Raw genomic sequence first — 19,940 nt, forward strand, 5'->3', positions numbered from 1 at the left:
ATACTTTGTTATGTTTGTTGTATTTTATTATGAAAGTTTACATTTGTTAATTAGTCTGTTGACAGTGCAAGTGAAATTTGCTCAGTATACCTGCATGTTGTGCTTCGTAAATAAATAAATAAATAAATAAATAAATAAATAAATAAATAAATAATGAAATGAAATGAAATGAAATGAAATGAAATGAAATAAAATAAAATAATATAAAATAAAATAAATAAATAAATAAATAAATAAAATTAAATAAATAAATAAATAAATAAATAAATTGCTATGTTGTTTAGTGCCGGCAGAATAATCAAAAATTTCTCTGTGAATATTTTCAAAAGTTTCCTACTCCCTAGTAATGTTCTACAAGAAATGTCAACTGCGATCTTGAGAGACTCCCTTGAAATAGTACAAAAATCACCTGAATAACTTAAAAGTTATTTGAATAAATAGAATCCATCGTGGGATAGCTGCCCGAAAATTAATAAATAATTCAACATTTAAAAAAATTTCAATGAATATGAATTTAAGGTACTTTCTTAATGCCCTTATGTATTAATCAGTAGACTGAAACTTTGTGGCTTCCTTGTATTAGGATAGCTACCCTTAGTGGACTTTCCCTCTTGAATACAGCGTCATAGACTAAGAAAGAACGTCTAAATAAAGACAGAAAGCTTACAAATTGTATGTTTATTTCACCACCTGGGCTGAGTCACTCAGACTGTTGAGGCGTTGACCTTCTGACCTCAACTTGGCAAGTTCGATCCTGGCCCAGTCCGGCGGCATTTGAAGGTGTTCTATTGCGTCATGCTCCTGTCAGTAGATTTACTGTCAGGAAAAAGAACTACTGCGCGACTAAATTCCAGCACCTCGGCGTCACCAAAACCCGTAAATTTAATGCGACGTAAAAGAAATAACATTATTTATTATATTCTTTTACCGCTGTGTCGCACATGTGGATGCCCTTTCTGACGCCAACTCTGTTGCCTCAATATGAAGAGGAAGGCGTTGGAACAAACAATCACAAACACCCAGTCACCGCACCAGAAGAATTAATGAGACGCGATTAAAATCCCCTATCCGGCCTGGAATCGAACCAAGGACCCTCTGAAATAAAGACCTCAACGCTGACCACTCAGCCAAAGAGTCATATAAAACAGAGGTTATAATAAATTATATATCATCGGCAAGGTATCGTACGAAAAATAGCATTGCATTAATACTAGAGAAACCGTACTGCTCTGCAACATTCTTCTTGATATACCTATCGTAATCATATTGTTTTGCCTGCCGTTTCCAATGGTTTTATGAATATTTAATACAGGTAATGTAGTATATAACACTTCGTTCAATACAATATTCCCTGTGCTTCGACCATTTGGGCATATCTGGAACTTAATATTTTCGAACGATTTTGTCCGAGATAGTGCAGCATTCAATTGCCCACAGTTGAATACTGGTTAGGGTGAGTAGACACCAACTCTTTGAAGAGTTTGTCCCTTCGCTGTATTAATGGTCATACAGAAGGCTAGTCGACCCGTCTGTGCGTACGTCGACTGTTTTCTCTTACAGTTAGGGCCATTTTCTCCAAATCGAGTTAAACCTGGTATAAATTAAACCCGTTTAAATTTAGAACCTAGTGTAAACCTGCGTCCATTTTCTCCACCAGTTTCTGACACTCGTTTAGTTTAAACGACAGCTCGCCCGTTTAAATTAATGATGTCAAGTTTGCGCTAGCGTTGGCTGCACTGAAGGAATAGTCGAAGGCATGGTCGATTGGAATTGGCCAATCAGAGCGAAGTAATTCAGTGACCGACATTTTTGTATTAATATCAGCTGTTTGTGGCGAATTAATGCGGTCGTACGTAGTGAATAAAGAAGAAATTTGGCGGGATATTAGCTTTACTGATAAATACTGTAAATTGTTTACATTTGTGCGAAGTGTTGTGTCATATAATTTTAGCCATTTCTGTCTACAATTTCTTGGAACGCACTTTTATGTCTTATTTTTCTCTGTCATGCTTTAGGCCTACCGTGGGCCTAATATGTGTCTTTTGATGTCTGTATTGTCTTACGGAACACACGGGAACGTTGAGATATTAAAATCCTAGTCTTTTAGCAATACGGTATTCCTTTCCTCAGAAAATCAACATTTATGTGAATTTCAAGTAAACAAATTCCAATCATGCCCGGGATCTATCTCCTATTAAAATCCATCGCCCTCGGCCGGGATCAATCTCACAAATCTCGGATCCAGCAGACAGACCACTGAGGATGTATTATTTGGAGATGTATTACTTGATTCTACAGTATATACGTTTATAACATAACCAAGTTCGCAGTATGTCGTACTGTATGCATAATACTCTTCTCCCTATTGCATTAATATTTCTTTTGCTGGTATGCTGGCAATAGTTACGATGAAACATTTTATTATTTTTCTGATCCTATACATATATGATCTAGTGATTAGAAATTGTATACCACCACCTCTCCTGCCGTGCCGGCCAACATTCTGATGGTAAAAATATTTTTGACGAACTGGACTCGAACCGTCTAATCACAGCTTCGGAGGATACTGACCTGACGCTTTAACGACCACAGCCACCAGATACTGCACTGTGAGTGGACGTATTACAGCTCTTATGTAAGAATAATTTTTATGCTTCACATTACAGTATTTATACCACCAACAGTATTTTATATAATATTATAAAAAGACTGCAATTTAAGGCCTGTGGTCCCCGTTGTTAATGAGAAAATTACCTACTGCATAATATCTTAAAGCAACCAGAATCATTGCTATTAGCGGAATAGCATTATTTCGTGCAGTTAACATTTTAAATGAATCCTTTGATACTAGACAATCCTTGCTGTTCGCTTATGAATTATAAATCCATCAAAATACTCCGTTACATCCGATTTTCCATGATTGTAGACTTTTGTTGGAATGTGATGATACTGAGACAGTAAAATCTCACTTGAATATCAAAATTATTTCCTATTTAACCAAAGACTTCAATAAATTCTTCCATTTTTCTAATGCTAACACTACGTTCTAATTTTAGTACGTTTTCTGTTAAAGTGCTGCAGTACTGGTAGTCAAAACTAACCCTTCTACTAGGAAAATCACAGATACGTTAATAAAATGTCAAGAAGGTTGAATATAAACATCAGTTTAAACCTACAATATAGAAGGTTTAACTTTGAACCAAGTTTAAACTTGAAACAAAGTTTAAACCAATATGGGGAAAATGAATGTTAGTTTAAACTCAGACTTTAACCAGATTAAAATAAACCAAGTTTAAACTCATTTGGGGAAAACGGCCCTTAGAAGAATGTAAGTTATTAGTAAAGCCCGGATATTCATACAGTAATAGTTTAGATTGCAAACTAATTTGGTTAGTAGGAAATGCCGGCCACCCGCTGTTCCATAATATAGAAAGAGTAACATAAATTATAGGGGTTGTGATGGGCCGTAAACCTAATGTTTATGCAAACCCCATAGCATAATCGTTGTGAAGGTAGACTATACTTCCTTCTCGCTTCAGTAAGTTTGCATTCTAACCTATTAGTGCATAAAATTCCGGGCTCTAGTTATTAGGAACCTTCTGCCATCTGTTGAGTGTATACAGAATGTGGAGAAACAAAGAGTATCTAGCAGAAAATAGTATTCATCCGTGATCAGAGGAAGTGTATACTCTCTGACAGTATACAATCACATCACTTAGGATGAAAATCACATATATCAGAATATTAAGGAAAGTGCTAGTCGCTTAGCAACCTGCTAAGTACCGAATGTATTGCGGGTTAGTGTAAACCTTTCCCTGCAATTACTGGATTTAGTGACTTGATGTTAAGATTACTCAAAGTTGGCTGAACGTAGACATCTTTCAATGTCTGATGAACACCGCAAGATAATTCCTAAGAGAATAAGAAAAGAATGAAAGAAATCTGTCCAGTTTAACGGCGGAACGCATTGGACAAAGCTAGTTTAGTATAAACTTCATTAATATATTGATAAAATGTATGGCAACCAGCTAATCCTTCATGCTCTCCACGCTATAAAACAGGACGAAGTAATGGTATTATATAACAATGTTATGGTGAGAATACGGTATTATGTACCTCTTTAGTTATTTTTGGTTTCTAATTGTTGCGTATGATCTTGAAAACAATAATATCTTCGCAAGAATGCAAACTACTTTGGTTATTAGGAAGAACATTCGTCTAGGTCGTTCTTCCATTTTGTGCCGAGAGTAACATAACTTCTAGCAGATCTACTGGGCTGTACACCTTAATTTTATGAAAATCTCACATCATAACCGTAGTGCATGTAGCTTATTTCTGCATAGAAATCTGGGCTCTCATATTGATAAATTATTCTCACTAACAGTTTTATTAAGTTAAGGAAAATTGCTGTTTTAAATGGTTCTCCTTTTGTCCCGGGATCTGTGGCAGTACGTGAAATTCAAGCCACAGTGATCTGAATTTTCATTTAAAATTGTTACGAGTTTTATAAGACAAGATAAGATGTTTTATTTATCCTGCAAAAATTATGGGTTGCAATTAACAGCACTTAATCCAGGACACTCTTAATAATAAAAAGTACACTCAAATGTAAAAATCCGTTAACAATTACATCAAGAAAATAAATTTTAAGGTAGAATCACATCACATGTTCAAAGCACATGTTGCACGAACATGAAATACACACGAATATTAGATACTACGTGTACTAAATTAAGGAATCATTTCAAGAAGATTCCAAAATATCTCTATCAGTTTAGAGGTAAGGAGAAGGAATAATACGGAGAAGAGGAGGAAAATGATCTGTGAAAGGAAGTGGGAAAATAATACTGAAGAAAATGTAAGAGGTGTATAATATATATGTATATATTGTAATTTGCTTTACGTCGCACCGAGAGAGACAGGTCTTATGGCGACGATGGGACAGAAGTGGGAAGGAAGCGACCATAGCCTTAATTAAGATACAGTCCCAGCATTTGCCTGGTGCGAAAATTTAAAACCATGAAAACCATCTTCAGAGCTTTCGACAGTGGGATACGAATCCACCATCTTCCGGATGCAAGCTCACAGCTTCCCGCCCCTCAACGCACGACCAACTCGCCCGGAATAATACTGATGTTATTGTTTACATGTCCCAATAACTACTTTTGTCGTTTTTCGGTGATGCCGAGGTGCCCGAATGTTATCCCGCAGGAGATCTTTCACGTGCTAATAAATCTACCGACATGAGGCTGACGTAATTGAACACTTTAAAATACCACCGAACTGAGCCAGGATCGAAATTGCCTAGTTAGGGTCAGAAGGCCGGCGCCTCAATCGTCTGAGCCACGCAGCCCGGCAGGAGAAAGTGTTCTGATGTCACGACTAGACGATTCATTCATTTCTTTCCAGTATTCCGACATAGACATGTTTAAAATCTGAGTTGCTAGACATGATTCTGGTAGGAAAGAATCCACTGTTGGTCTGCGGTAACGGTGAAAGATTTAGCGTAGATTGTCGCTCTGTGTTCATGAAGTTTCGGTCGGGAATAGAATCTGTGACCTTCTTGATAGGATATTAAAGACAATATCTAAAAGCAATCCCCTCCCCTTCCCCTTCTTCCTGGTACAAGTGGAAGCATTGCCAGACAAGGTTACATGTCCGTGATTGCTTCACTAGTTGGGAGCAAACACAGCGATTCTGGTTACTAATTGGATTACTCGGCTGTCCATCAATACACCTCACTTAATGAACACATTCACAAAACATATAGCTGCTCAGAGCTCATGATAAATTATTTATTGAATCAGTTTAGTTTCACGTAGCGTTTTGCATAGATATATGCAAAATACATGTTTTTATTCTTTGTGAAATGCATGTGTGGCCTTTCAAAATCACCAGAACTGAGAGTGCAGTTATTGGGACAGGAACGCACGATCAAACGGATTATATCTACCAGATATGAAATAACCAACGCTACTATCAGTAAGGTGCACAAGCCATTCAAAGGGTGTCACATTTGGCCAATAAAACAGTGAGATCTGGAAGCAGAAATTAAAACCGGAATTAACAATAAATTTTAAAAAAATGTTAAAAATAATGATTATCGTGGATAAAAGTCAGTTTGTGATTTTCACGGGTAGGTAACGTTCTCACAGCTTAAAAGATACCATTCATGTGGTGAATATTCCCCATGGGGAACATTGTAAGTGCATTGGTGTTAATATAATGAAAGATATTCATTGGGGTAATCACATGAAAAGAGACTGTATGTCTCTGAAATCTCTGCACATGGTTATGAGGGTCTTTATGGTTTGTACTAAGGATGAAAAGGAGATGGCATGTAAGTCTCTGGTAAGACCCCCAACTAGAGTATGGTATAGTGTATGGGACCCTCACCAGGATTAGAACTGGAACTAGAAATGGAAAAAATCCACAGGAAAGCAGCTCGATATGTTCTGAATGATTTGCGACAAAAGAGTAGTGTTACGAAATTGTTGCAAAGTCTGGGCTGAGAAACTTGGGGGAAAGGAGACAAGTTACTCAATTAAGCGGTATGTTCTCAACTGTCATTGAAGAAATGGCATGGAATGACATTGGTAAACGAGTACGTCTGAGTGTTTAAAAGTATAAAAGATCATACATAACATGAAGAAAAACTTGGAATTCAAGAGGACAAATTGTGGCAAAATATTCCTTTATAGGAAGATGAGTTTGGGATTGGAATAATTTACCAAGGGAGATTTTCAATGATTTTCAAAAATCTTCTTTGCAATTAATTAAGAAAAGTATAGGGAAACAACAGACAAGGAATCTGTACTAAATGCATATCAGTGGTGATACATAGATAGATAGATAGATAGATAGATAGATAGATAGATAGATAGATAGATAGATAGATAGATAGATAGATATGTTGGTTGGTTGGTTGGTTGGCTGGCTGGTTGATTGATTGATTGATTGATTGATTGATTGATTGATTGATTGATTGATTGATTGATTGATTGATTGATTGATTGATTGATTGATTGATTGATTGATTGATTGATTGATTGATTGATTGATTGATTGATTGATTGATTGATTGATTGATTGATTGATTGATTGATTGATTGATTGGTATAGTCAGTGATAAATATATTTTAAATTATATTGTCATTGGATATGTCCGCATTGCGACGGTTAGTGCTAATATCTACTTCGCTCAGAGGACCGGTTTCGATTCCTGGTTCTGGGAAAAAATTAAGATTAGCAGGAGGGCTGGTAAGTGGTTTAGAAGGGCAGATGTATTTTACCTCCATTGGAGGCATGCTACACCCATTCGGGACGAGGGCACTGTTATCCTTACCACAGGAAATGACCTCATTACACCATAAGATCAACAACTATATCCATCATATCCATTGTGTTATTTTTAAGGACTCTGGAATGTGAACACGTAACACCATGTAACATCTAGGACAAAAGTAAAACAGTAATACATAGTAGAGGAGGAGGCAACTAACGCTATTGGATTTAAGTATAATATGATGTAGTAATACAAAAATTGTGTGAAGGAAAATCAAATGCATGCCCGGATTGCACAGATTAAAATCATTCATTCAGGTATTCTGCCTCTGTCTTTTCTTAAATAATTGCAAAGAATATTTTGGAAAATTATTGAAAATCTCCCTCGGTAAATTATTCCAATCCCAAACTTATCTTTCACGTTTGCCCGTCCACAGCCAGAGCTTTTCACGTCCGAATATTTCTTGACTTTAATTTTGTCCAGCATTTGATATCGTCTCCTTCCTCTTCCTCTTTTGCCTTTCACTATTCCTTCTACTTCTTCTTTCAGTAAACAGTCCCTCATCTGATCACGTTCATTCTTCTCCAGCGCCTCATTCTTTACCCCGTCTTCCTATTTCTCTTGTTCTATTCTCCTCCATATCCACATCTGTAGTCGTTCTTCCGTACGGTTCAAGTTTCTGCACCATACAGCGCAGACATAACACTCGTCAAGCCTTTACCTCGAATACTTTTTCAATGACCCACAACGAAATTTCAATTTCCTAATTGAAACCTTCTTTTGCCATGCCAGAAAATCTCTCTAAGGAAAGTGTGTACTAACACGAACGACTATCGACGTGGAGGTAAGAAAACAATTCATGGAAAGTTTTGTATGGAGTGTTGTAAAATACGGACCTTACTAAAAACGGAAATGCTGAAACTAGAGGTCTTTGAGATGTGGTGTTGGCGTGGACTACAAAAAGTATCTTGGGCTGATAGAGACACAGACGAGAACTTTCTCAAAAGAGCAAATGGGACACCTATCTTGACTGGAACATTAAACAAATGAAGAAATAGCCCCGTTTGCCACTTGATTTGTCATTCTTATTGGTTCAGCACCCTGTTTGAAGGGAAAATGGAAAGTTGAAGGGCCAAAGGCCGGCCTAGAGTGCAATTTAGAGATAGCATTAACGACAAGTACATCTATTTCCACTTGAAGCTGTTGGCCAAAGAACGGAAACGCTTGGAAGACATGCATGTTACCCACCAACGTTAGGGTTGCAATAAATGAACTCTCTAATAGAAAACATTTTCAGTCTCTCGTCTGTCCTATACTATCCTATCGTCCCCATAAAACTTGTCCGTGCTGGTGTGAATCACATGAGCACAAATAGAAGGTAAATAAGGAATATTTTTTAAGATTAGAGGAGTATACCTTTCTGAAATAATGTTTATTGAGGGTCCACTTTTTCAATACATGGTACGCTTTTATTGATCTACATAAATAATGTCACATCATTATAATGTCTTAAGCGGGACATGTTTCGCCCATTCTCAGGCATCATCTGCAGCCTTCAAAATACCTAAGATAAAGTTTGTTTACTAGGATCACCACAAGGCATGAAGAAAAAGTAGTAAGCCAACTGACCACATCAACAGCATCTGATGTAGTCACACTTGAATTTTTACCCCAAAACTAACATTACTCAAAATCAATTAATGCAATTTTTATAGGTTACACAACACGTTGGACTTTATAGACTGAGCACTTCATGCCAGCCCAACGTCCTTATAAGTAACAATAGATTGAATCAGTATATAATTTGAACATATTCAAGTGTAAACATCGTGTTAAAATGTTTTTGCCTGGCTGAGTGGCTCAGACGGTTGAAGCGCGGGCCCTTTGACCGCAAGTTGGCGGGTTCAATCCCGGCTGAGTCCGGTGGTATTTGAAGGTGCTCAGATATGTCAGCTAGTCGGTAGATTTACTGGCACGCAAAACAAATCCTGCGGGACTAAATTCCTGCACCTCGGCAAATCAGTGCGTCGGTTTTACTGGTACGACTCGCTTCATTTCTTTGTTTTATCCTCTCCGAAATTATCTGCCGGTGAATCTTCAGACACTGACAGGTCTTTAGGTTCAGCCAACTTTGAGTACTTAAAAAATCAAATCTTTAAATGATCACTCCAATAATTGCAGGCGAAGGCTTACCCTAACCCGCAATACATTCTGTTCTTAGCAGGTTGGTAAGCGACTGACACTTTCATTAATATTCTGATATATAATTTCCATCCTTGGTAATGTCATTACATGAAACCATGTCTGATTACTACCTTTTAAGCCAAAGGGTATACACTTCCTCTGATCACAGAAAATTACTATTCCGTGCTAAACACTCTTTGATTCTCTAACCTTTCCCAGCTTCCAAATATACTCAATAAATGGAAGAACGTTCCTAATAACGTACATGTTGCTAAGAGAAAAAAGTCTACGTACAAACAGACCACAACATGACATACGCCTTAGACATTATCTGAGAACATCTATCGAAGGATAACATAGCTGCACTAGAAAGAGTGAAGACCATGTATCTAAAAAAATTTCTCTGGCTGGCAAAAAACCCTCCTTCGAAACTAACCTATGAGCTTACAAGGCAACCGTTCTATATGCAAGAACTGTGATTCAAAATACCGCTACCTTCAACGAGACAACAGAAATCACTTCAGGAACTGCAGGATTAAAAAGAGCGAATATATGGATAGATATATACCGAACAGACAGCAAGATGACGTCAGAATGGATGAATTCCGACTACGGCATACCATAGCGTGCTTCTTATTAAATATCCATAAAGCCGTTGAAAAGGGCAAGCAAAACGATATGACTACGGCAGGAATATCAAGACGAGTTACCTTTATCTACTTATAACGAATGCTATGGAGCAGCACGAGTCCTCTAGTACTATTAAAAGACGTACAGTATGCGTAAGCACAATTTTTCAGAAAGAGCAACTCATGTTAATCTTAGCATTTTAAATACTTATATTGTAAATAAATCCTAGGATCCTAGTAAACAATTTAGGTCTTAGATACTAGGAAAGCGTCTGATGATGCCTAAAATGGGCGAAACATGTCCCGCTCAAGACATAATAATGATGTGACATTATTTATGTAAATCAATGAAAAGCATATAATGTACTGAAAAAGGATGGACCCTCAAAACATTCTTTCGGAAAGTTATATGTTGTTCAATACGAACACAACGATGGGATTTATAACTTGTAATTAGAGGAGTATGTCAATAAAAATTTGTCGTTATACAATGAGCTCAGCTTAAACATTCTAACATGAAGATTACTTTCCTCAGTGGTTTCTTCTCTGACCTTTCTTGCCAACACTCCATTTTACTCCTGATGAACCTATCTAGACCAGGTCCATTACGAGCGATGAGAACAGACCACTTCTCCATTACAGACAAGTAACTCAGTTGAGCTTTTGTTTCTCCACGATGGGGCGCGAGCAGTAATTTCGTTTATACAAAGATGCATCAACACAAGTTGAAGGGGGCATCAAAGGTATTGGCTCTCCATTTTAGCGGAGAGGCAGAAAGTGATGGACTTCCTTAAAAGGTTCTCGTTTGCCGTCAATGGTTCCAGTTCCATCATGAATACACATACAAATGTGGGAAGTAAGTTCATTTTATAGCTTGGAATGTACCGTACTAGAAAATGGGAGAATCTAGGCAGATTGTAAAGGAGTAGTTAATCCATCCTAAAGGAATTAATTGCAATACCTCCTAGAAAATTAAAATATTCTGAGGAGGTGTCTTCTTTTTCCGTTGTAAGATTTATATGGTATTGGGCTGCCGGTGTGTTTGATATTAGCACTGTTGGTTTCTCGACAGCATTGTAACCATAGGAAGCAGTGTTCGTCTATATTCACTAGGTCAGTACCGCCATCTTCTCACAGTGCGCTTTCTTCCTGTAACTAAGAGCTTGAGAAGATTTCGTACCAAGTGAACACTATTCTACTCCTCAGTCCAGAATTAATATACCTCATCTGGCTGCTGGAGATGGATCCCACGATTTGTGGATTCGGGGCAGACACGCTACCTCTTCAAGACATGACTGGATATTAATAATCATATTAATAATAATGTGGTGATATTCGCAACCGTCATGAGGTACTCGTGCCTATATGTTTGCTAAACGTAAGAAACTATCCATTATGTTACTTCCGGATGCTCACTCTTCTCAGGAAGGGAGTATAAGGAACGTTACGACTCGGTTGATAAGATTCTGCACCAGCAACTTGCTATTAAATACAGACTAGCTGATGAATGACTTCCCTATTTTAAGTACAACCCTCAAACTCTACTCTATAACGTAATCAAACTCTGCTGGGACCGAACTATTATCACGGATGAGATGACTAACCACAACAGACCGGAAATAGTGTCGTTAGAGAAGGAAAGAAAAAGGTCCCGTTCTGATCGAGATAGCCGTCTCGACCACTAGGAAATTCCATGAAAAATATACAAGTATAAAACACTGGTGGAGAATATTAAAAGACTATGGCACTGTCCGGAGGTGACATTTGTACCAATCATTCTTTCGAGTACAGCTGTTATGCCCAAAACTCTGGTGGAAGGACTAAAGAACTTGGATGTCAACACCAACATCTACAACACCATGCAGAGGGCGGTGGTCCTTGCTACGACTGGAATTGTTCGAAAAATTATGGGTTAAAATTTTGCATAGAAATGTATTGTAAATTAAGGTTTACTGTGCTTCGATTTCCTAAAAGCTGTAAAATTGCTCGAGTATCATTAGCACGAAAGTATGAAAAACAAATAAATAAATTAATGAATGAATAAATACATAGCTAAATAAATAAATAAAACAAATATTTATTTAATTACAATTTGTTTTACGTCGCACCGACACAGTTAGATCTTATGGCGACGATGGGATAGGGAAGGGCTAGGACTGAGAAAGAAGCGGTCGTGGCCTTAATTAAGGTGCAGTCCCAGCCTTTGCCTGCTGCGAAAGTGTTAAACCACGGAAAACCATTTTCAGGGCTGCCGACAGCAGTGTTCGAAGCCACTATGTTTCGAATGCAAGCTCACAGCTGCGCGCTCCTAATCTTACGGCCAACTCGTTCGGTAATAAATAAATAAATAAATAAATAAATAAATAAATAAATAAATAAATAAATAAATAAATAAATAAATAAATAAATAAATAAATAAATAAATAAATAAATAAATAAATAAATAAATAAATAAATAAATAAATAAATAAATAAATAAATAAATAAATAAATAAATAAATAAATAAATAAGTGTACCAGGTCTAGAATACCTTTTATTTTCTCACAGTTCCCTGGTCGTACCATATTTTGTGTGGATTCACTCACTTCTCTTTCGATTTATCGAGGCTCTTCATCTCCGCTATGGGTGGAATTAAATTATTCATATTGCAAGAGACTACTAAAAGGGGAACAACTGAAGAATAAGCACTCACTGCCTCGTCTTCTAAGCCTATAAATATATCACGGGCAACACAGACCATGGTGCTCCTCATGTAGTTTACTAATCACAAGTAATCGTGTCGTTCCAATTCCATCATCCCTTGGTCACCCCTTTTAGTCGCCTCTTACGACAGGCTTCGAATACCGTGGCTGCATTATTTGTCTGCGTCTCCCACACGCAGGGGTAAAATATACTTAAATTACCCAGCATTCACCCGAGTATTGGCTTGACAGCAGAGCAATGTAAGTATCTCTCCCTCTTCCTACATAAATTTGATGGATTTCAATAAGAATAGAAAAACTTGGGTTGTACATTCAATAAAACTTCTTAATGTCGTGCGTATGAGTAGCAAACGACGAGTTCATTCAATCAACTGTAGTCGTTTGTGTTGTAAATATATTCACTTCTTCGACGTAAGCCAGAATGATCCCCATGCATATTCAAAACGTGTAACTCACGAGACAGGGCATGAATCGGAAGGACTATTAAACCGTATGCTATTCGATTGTATTATACACATCAATATTCATTACAAACTGGTGGCTGAGGATTAATGTAACGAAATGATCAGGTTAGGAATAAACACGTACAGAGAATCTCTCGGGAGTCTCTCCAGTGAGTACCGTACTGTTGGTCAGAGAGCAAACAGTTGCCGATAAGCACAGCCCAAACCGGTGAAAAATCAGTGGTGTAAATTCATATACGAGGTTAATCACTTACATACAGGTGTGTTGGGTTGCCTTATGTTGTCGGCGTTAGAGAATTGCACTTCTGTGAGTAAATATCTGAAGCGAGATAACTTAAATATTTAATCTATGATTGTGCTGATCTATGCGTTACAGAAAAGGACACATGTAATAAACTTAATTTATATTACATATGAACATAAACTGAGGGGATGTTTTCACGCCCTGAATGTCTCCTATCGGTCGGATGTTTCACATGCTATGCTCGTTTGTTACACTGTTATTTCTTCTGCTGTGAATGCCTTTAGGACAGAGAGGCATTTTTCTCTTATGAGTTTTTTTCCTATCTGAGACGAACATTGTTGTCATGACTTTGCTTACGTTTCTCTAACTGTCCATCTGAGTTCGTAGTGAGCACGTTTTAGTCTACGTAGAGTCATTGTAATGGAGAGGCAGAGGCATTCGAATATGGAACTTACAGACATGATCCTTATTTATGGTCAATGTCGTTGTAGGAAAGGACAAGCAGCACAGTTATATGCGCGACTAGACAGCGATTACCTGTGCAAGTGATGGCTGTGCGGGATGCGTTAGAAGGAAACCCACACACGAGCAGTGTGGCCATGTCTACAAATAAAAAGTCGGTAGATTATTAGAGAAAGTGAATGTTGCTTGCAACAACAGAGGACTGAAGATAAACATTAAGAAAACCCAGTTCATGGTCCTCAGTAACCGCCACGACATCCACGTGCAGCTCATTCTCGACAATGAATCCATCGCTAGGGTTCACCAATACCAGTATCTAGGATGTTACCTCAACCAGAAATGGGATTGCAGCCATAAAATACGGGTCCGCATTGAACATGCGAGAAGCATCTTCATGCAGATGAAGAAACTGCTTAAAACCGCAACCTACAACTAAACCTAAGGGTCTGTCTGGTCGGTGCCTACATCTTTCCACGTTACTTGATGGAATGCAAGGCTGGACACTTACTCAAGCCCTCTACAGAAGACTGGAAGCATTCGAAATGTGGGTGTACAGACGGATGCTTCGCATTTCGTGGACAGACGGAATCCGGAATTCCGAGGTATTGGATCGAATTGGAAAGAAGACTGAAGTCATGCCGAGCATTAAATGGCGGAAGCTGGAATAATTCGGCCATATAATGCGGAATGATAAGTAGAGAATCCTGCAGCTTGTTATACAAGGAAGAACAGAAGGACTTAGGCTTTCTTGTAGACGACGAACTCTATGGATTAAGAACCTCGTAGACCGGTATGGGTTCGACACGATGTCTGTGTTCCGTGTCCCTGAATCCAAATTCAAGATCGGCATGTTGACCGCCCACCTTCGCTATAAGATGGCACATTAAGGAGAATTTTTAATTAAAATTTCGCTAGTTTTCCCGAGCACCGGAATGTTAGAATATAACTAAATTAAAGGATACAATAGTCATGTGAAGTTATGAGGAAAATACACTATTTCACTCAACCGTACTCTCTGGCTACTCTATGCTTCTTCCTCCTCTTCTGCTTAATGTTCTCCTCCTTCTTCCTGTAGATTATTATTCATTTTCGTTACATTTGGATTATAAGAACTTTCGGGAGATTTTTTATTTGTTTCTTCGTGTGTTCTGGCGTGTTGCAAAAAGTCGGGAGGTTTCCTGCAAACGAGCACGAGACGCACTGTAACAGCAAGAGGTCTTCCGCAGACAGAGATACATGTTATAATTCAACAGACCATGCAGTGGCACCCATAAAAACGTCTTACCTCACATCGTCTGAATCCTAGAGATCCAGCCGGTCAGTTTGCATATTGTGATTGAATATTTGATCATGTCGCTGTAAATAACTTGCAAAATGACCCGTTTCTGAAGAACATACTTTGGAGAGATAAGTGCACTTTTTAAAGTGATAGGTGCATAAATCGACGGAATGAACACCAGTATGTACCATATAATCCACATTTAAGGAAAGAACTGCCTGTCCAGGACGACTTTGCAGTGAACGCGTGAGGTGGTATCACAGGAAATCGGATGCTAGGCCCCGAGATCTTCGAAGAAAACGTCACTGGACAGTTTTATGCTCCCTTCCTTCGAGAGAGACTCACTGCTCCATTGGCACTACGACTTAATTTGCGGTACAAAAATCTTTTATTTCGTCGCCATAAGACCTATCTGTGTCGGTACGACGTAAAGCCACTAGCAAAATAAAAACCTTTTGTTGCAGGCACAGTCGATCGACTGTACAATAATAGATGGATTGGTATCCATGGTCAACAGCAATGGCCTCCACGATTGCCTGATATGATTCCAATGAACTACCACTACTTTTTCTTCTTCTTCCTCTTCTCCTCATATGGAGTTATGTACGAGATCTTCCAGTCGACGGAAATAATCCGATTCAGAAAATTAGAGTTGCATTTGCATTAGTAACTCCAGAAACTATTTCTCGAGTGCGTGAATCATTCGTAAGAGGAACCACTATGTGTACTGACTGCGAAGGTGGCTGTTTTTAACATTTAATATAAATAAATAATGAACTGAACTCTACTCCACCGGTACTACCATATTACGGTAGATAATAATAATAATAATAATAATAATAATAATAATAATAATAATAATAATCTATTGCTGTTTGGGTCATCAACTCATAAACTAGATTGATACAGCCCTCCATGCAAACCTATTCTGTGCTAACCTTTTCATTTCTACATAACTACCACATCCTACATGCACTCTAATCTGCTTGTCATATTCATACCTTGGTCTACCGCTGCCGTTTCTACAGCCTACACTTCCCTCCACAATTTACTGATCAAAACCGGGGTGTCTTAAGGTGGCCCTATCATTTTGCCTGTTCTACTCTTCAAATTTTTGCAAATCTTTCTCCTCTCACCGATTCGATTGAGTATGTCTTCATTTGTGATTCGAGCTATTCATCTCACATTCAGCATTCTTTTGTAACACCACATTTCAAAGACTTCTGTACTCTTCTTTTCTGAGCTCGTTGTCGTCCATGTTTCACACCTATACAATGCCACGCTCCAAATGTTAGTTTTCAAAAAAATACATTTATTTTAATCATGATTATTATTAATATTATTATTTGTTTCCTAGATACCTTGTGTCATAAATATGTTACAGATAACTTAAAATTATCCTTGATTCCGAGTGTTCATTTCAAACCCAAAACTCGTCACAACTTCCGAAACTGTATGGAACAAACAAAACGTTTTGAGTGATTGGTATGAAAAATAGGGTAATTTTCTGTATTTCTGGGTCAAACTGTATGAGGATCGAGGTTTTTGCCGACAACCTGAAATGATTTTGTGTCATTCAGTGACGGCAGCACCTTGGTCGTAGGAAAGAAATTCTCAAACGCCCAACATATTAGACAACCCAACACACTGAGCTGTATGCAGTGGTTCACCCTGTTCACTAGTACGTGTTATTAGCGTGTGATGCATTAATGCTAGTAGGTATAAAAGGAATATTGACAAAAACAGTCACAAGGTTATATATACAAATATATTGCTATGGGTTATACACACTCTATTTTACCGAATCTTATATATAAAAAACTATCCTAGGCCCCGACGACTCACTTCTTATACTCTCACCATTCATTGTCACACTTCCCGTGAAGCTAGAGGGCTGAAAATTTGCCGGAGGTATTCGTTATAATCCGACAGTAAAAATAAAGATGTTCCATTCCGAAGTTTTATACTTAAGGGGGTAAAATCACCCTTTTGGCATTTGGGCATACTTTAGTATAGATCGTGATTGTGGTGATAGAAAGAAGTACAACTGGACAACCATCTTCTATTAAGAGTAGTCAGTGGAAAGAAATGGCAAGGGAACGACGCCTCGAAAATGAAGGTATCGGCCAAGGAAAGGCAAGGGCCACGATGGCGAGAAAATGAAGGAATCCTTAGACCTCGAATGATCTAATACCGTTCGGGTCACAAACAATAAAAGATGAGCAAGGGAGGTCGGATAGGACACATGAAAATGAGTAGCCTGACACAAGTTAGTGGAATCAGTATCAGGACTCAGCTAAGTGCCCCGTAGTCAAAACCCACAATCCTACTCGACGAGTTGGTCGTGCGGTTAGGGGCGCGCAGCTGTGAGCTTGTATCCGGGGGATAGTGGGTTCGAACCCCAATGTCGGCAGCCCTGAAGATGATTTTCCATGCTTGCCCATTTCACACCAGGCTGTACCTTAATTAAGGCCACGGCTGCTTCCTTTCCACTCCTGGGCCTTTCCTCTCCCATCGTCGCCATATGATCCGTTAATGAAAGAAACATTTGCTGCAAGTGACTTTACCAGCCTATGATCCCAGTATTCCTGAGGTGAAGAGTCTTAATTAAAATGCATATCCTTTAAGCGTCCCTTTGTTCGATAACGAAGTATCACTGACAGGTGTAGTAGGAAAATAAATTGACACTGCCGGGGTCATTATTATTCTCTTCAATTATAAACTTGTCATTTCCATTTAAGAACGGTTCTAATTCCAATGACGTACGAATGTAATGTTTAATCAAAGATTAAAGGGACATTACAAAAACACAAATCTTCATTTTTATCAAACACAAGTGCAGCGAGCATTGTGGAGCGATCATGTTTGTGAGTCTGTAATTTTACAAACTTTTAGTCGGATCTTGAGTTAGTATTTGTCGTGAGTAGAGGAGGAGAGATTCTTACACCGGATCGTTTGCCAATGGGCAGCGCTGGATGTGAGTGGGCCTACGGGAGATACGTGAATATCCATAGCTGTAAAGAGTTCCGGCAAATCGCTTAGAGGATGTTTTCGTGTGACCTGCCATTGCATCTTGTAAGGTTATTTAATTTATACTGCAGTAGGAAAACAAGCAATGACACTTAGTGCTGGCTGTAACAAGAAATGCTGAACTCTGTGGTTACAAGTAACTATGATATTTAAATTAAAAATACGTATCCAATATAACTGATTTTGAACACAAACAAACGGTCATGCACTGACTGACAGAGCAAATGCAACACCAAGAAGGAGTGGTTCGAAAGGGATGAAAGTTGGGGAAAAAACAGAGACGGCACGGACGAATAATTGATGTTTATTTCAAACCGAGATGCAGGTTACACAATGCGCACGGCATCGACTCAGTAGGATGTAGGACCACCGCGAGCGGCGATGCACGCAGAAACACGTCGAGGTACAGAGTCAATAAGAGTGCGGATGGTGTCCTGAGGGATGGTTCTCCATTCTCTGTCAACCATTTGCCACAGTTGGTTGTCCGTACGAGGCTGGGCCAGAGTTTGCAAACGGCGTCCAATGAGATCCCACACGTGTTCGATTGGTGAGAGATCCGGAGAGTACGCTGGCCACGGAAGCATCTGTACACCTCGTAGAGCCTGTTGGGAGATGCGAGCAGTGTGTGGGCGGGCATTATCCTGCTGAAACAGAGCATTGGGCAGCCCCTGAAGGTACGGGAGTGCCACCGGCCGCAGCACATGCTGCACGTAGCGGTGGGCATTTAACGTGCCTTGAATACGCACTAGAGGTGACGTGGAATCATACACAATAGCGCCCCAAACCATGATGCCGCGTTGTCTAGCGGTAGGGCGCTCCACAGTTACTGCCAGATTTGACCTTTCTCCACGCCGACGCCACACTCGTCTGCGGTGACTATCACTGACAGAACAGAAGCGTGACTCATCGGAGAACACGACGTTCCGCCATTCCCACATCCAAGTCGCTCTAGCCCGGCACCATGACAGGCGTGCACGTCTATGCTGTGGAGTCAATGGTAGTCTTCTGAGCGGACGCCGGGAATGCAGGCCTCCTTTAACCAATCGACGGGAAATTGTTCTGGTCGATATTGGAACAGCCAGGGTGTCTTGCACATGCTGAAGAATGGCGGTTGATGTGGCGTGCGGGGCTGCCACCGCTTAGCGGCGGATGCGCCGATCCTCGCGTGCTGACGTCACTCGGGCTGCGCCTGGACCCCTCGCACGTGCCACATGTCCCTGCGCCAACCATCTTCGCCACAGGCGCTGCACCGTGGACACATCCCTATGGGTATCGGCTGCAATTTGACGAAGCGACCAACCTGCCCTTCTCAGCCCGATCACCATACCCCTCGTAAAGTCGTCTGTCTGTTGGAAATGCCTCCGTTGACGGCGGCCTGGCATTCATAGCTATACACGTGTCCTGTGGCACACGACAACACGTTCTACAATGCCTGTCGGCTGAGAAATCACGGTACGAAGTGGGCCATTCGCCAACGCCGTGTCCAATTTATCGTTCGCTACGTGCGAAGCACAGCGGCGCATTTCACATCATGAGCATACCTCAGTGACGTCAGTCTACCTTGCAATTGGCATAAAGTTCTGACCACTCCTTCTTGGTGTTGCATTTGCTCTGTCAGTCAGTGTATTATTACAACCCGAAAGAATGCAATATCGAAGAC

Source organism: Anabrus simplex, chromosome 12 (assembly GCF_040414725.1).
Source record: "Anabrus simplex isolate iqAnaSimp1 chromosome 12, ASM4041472v1, whole genome shotgun sequence".
Lineage (NCBI taxonomy): Eukaryota > Metazoa > Arthropoda > Insecta > Orthoptera > Tettigoniidae > Anabrus > Anabrus simplex.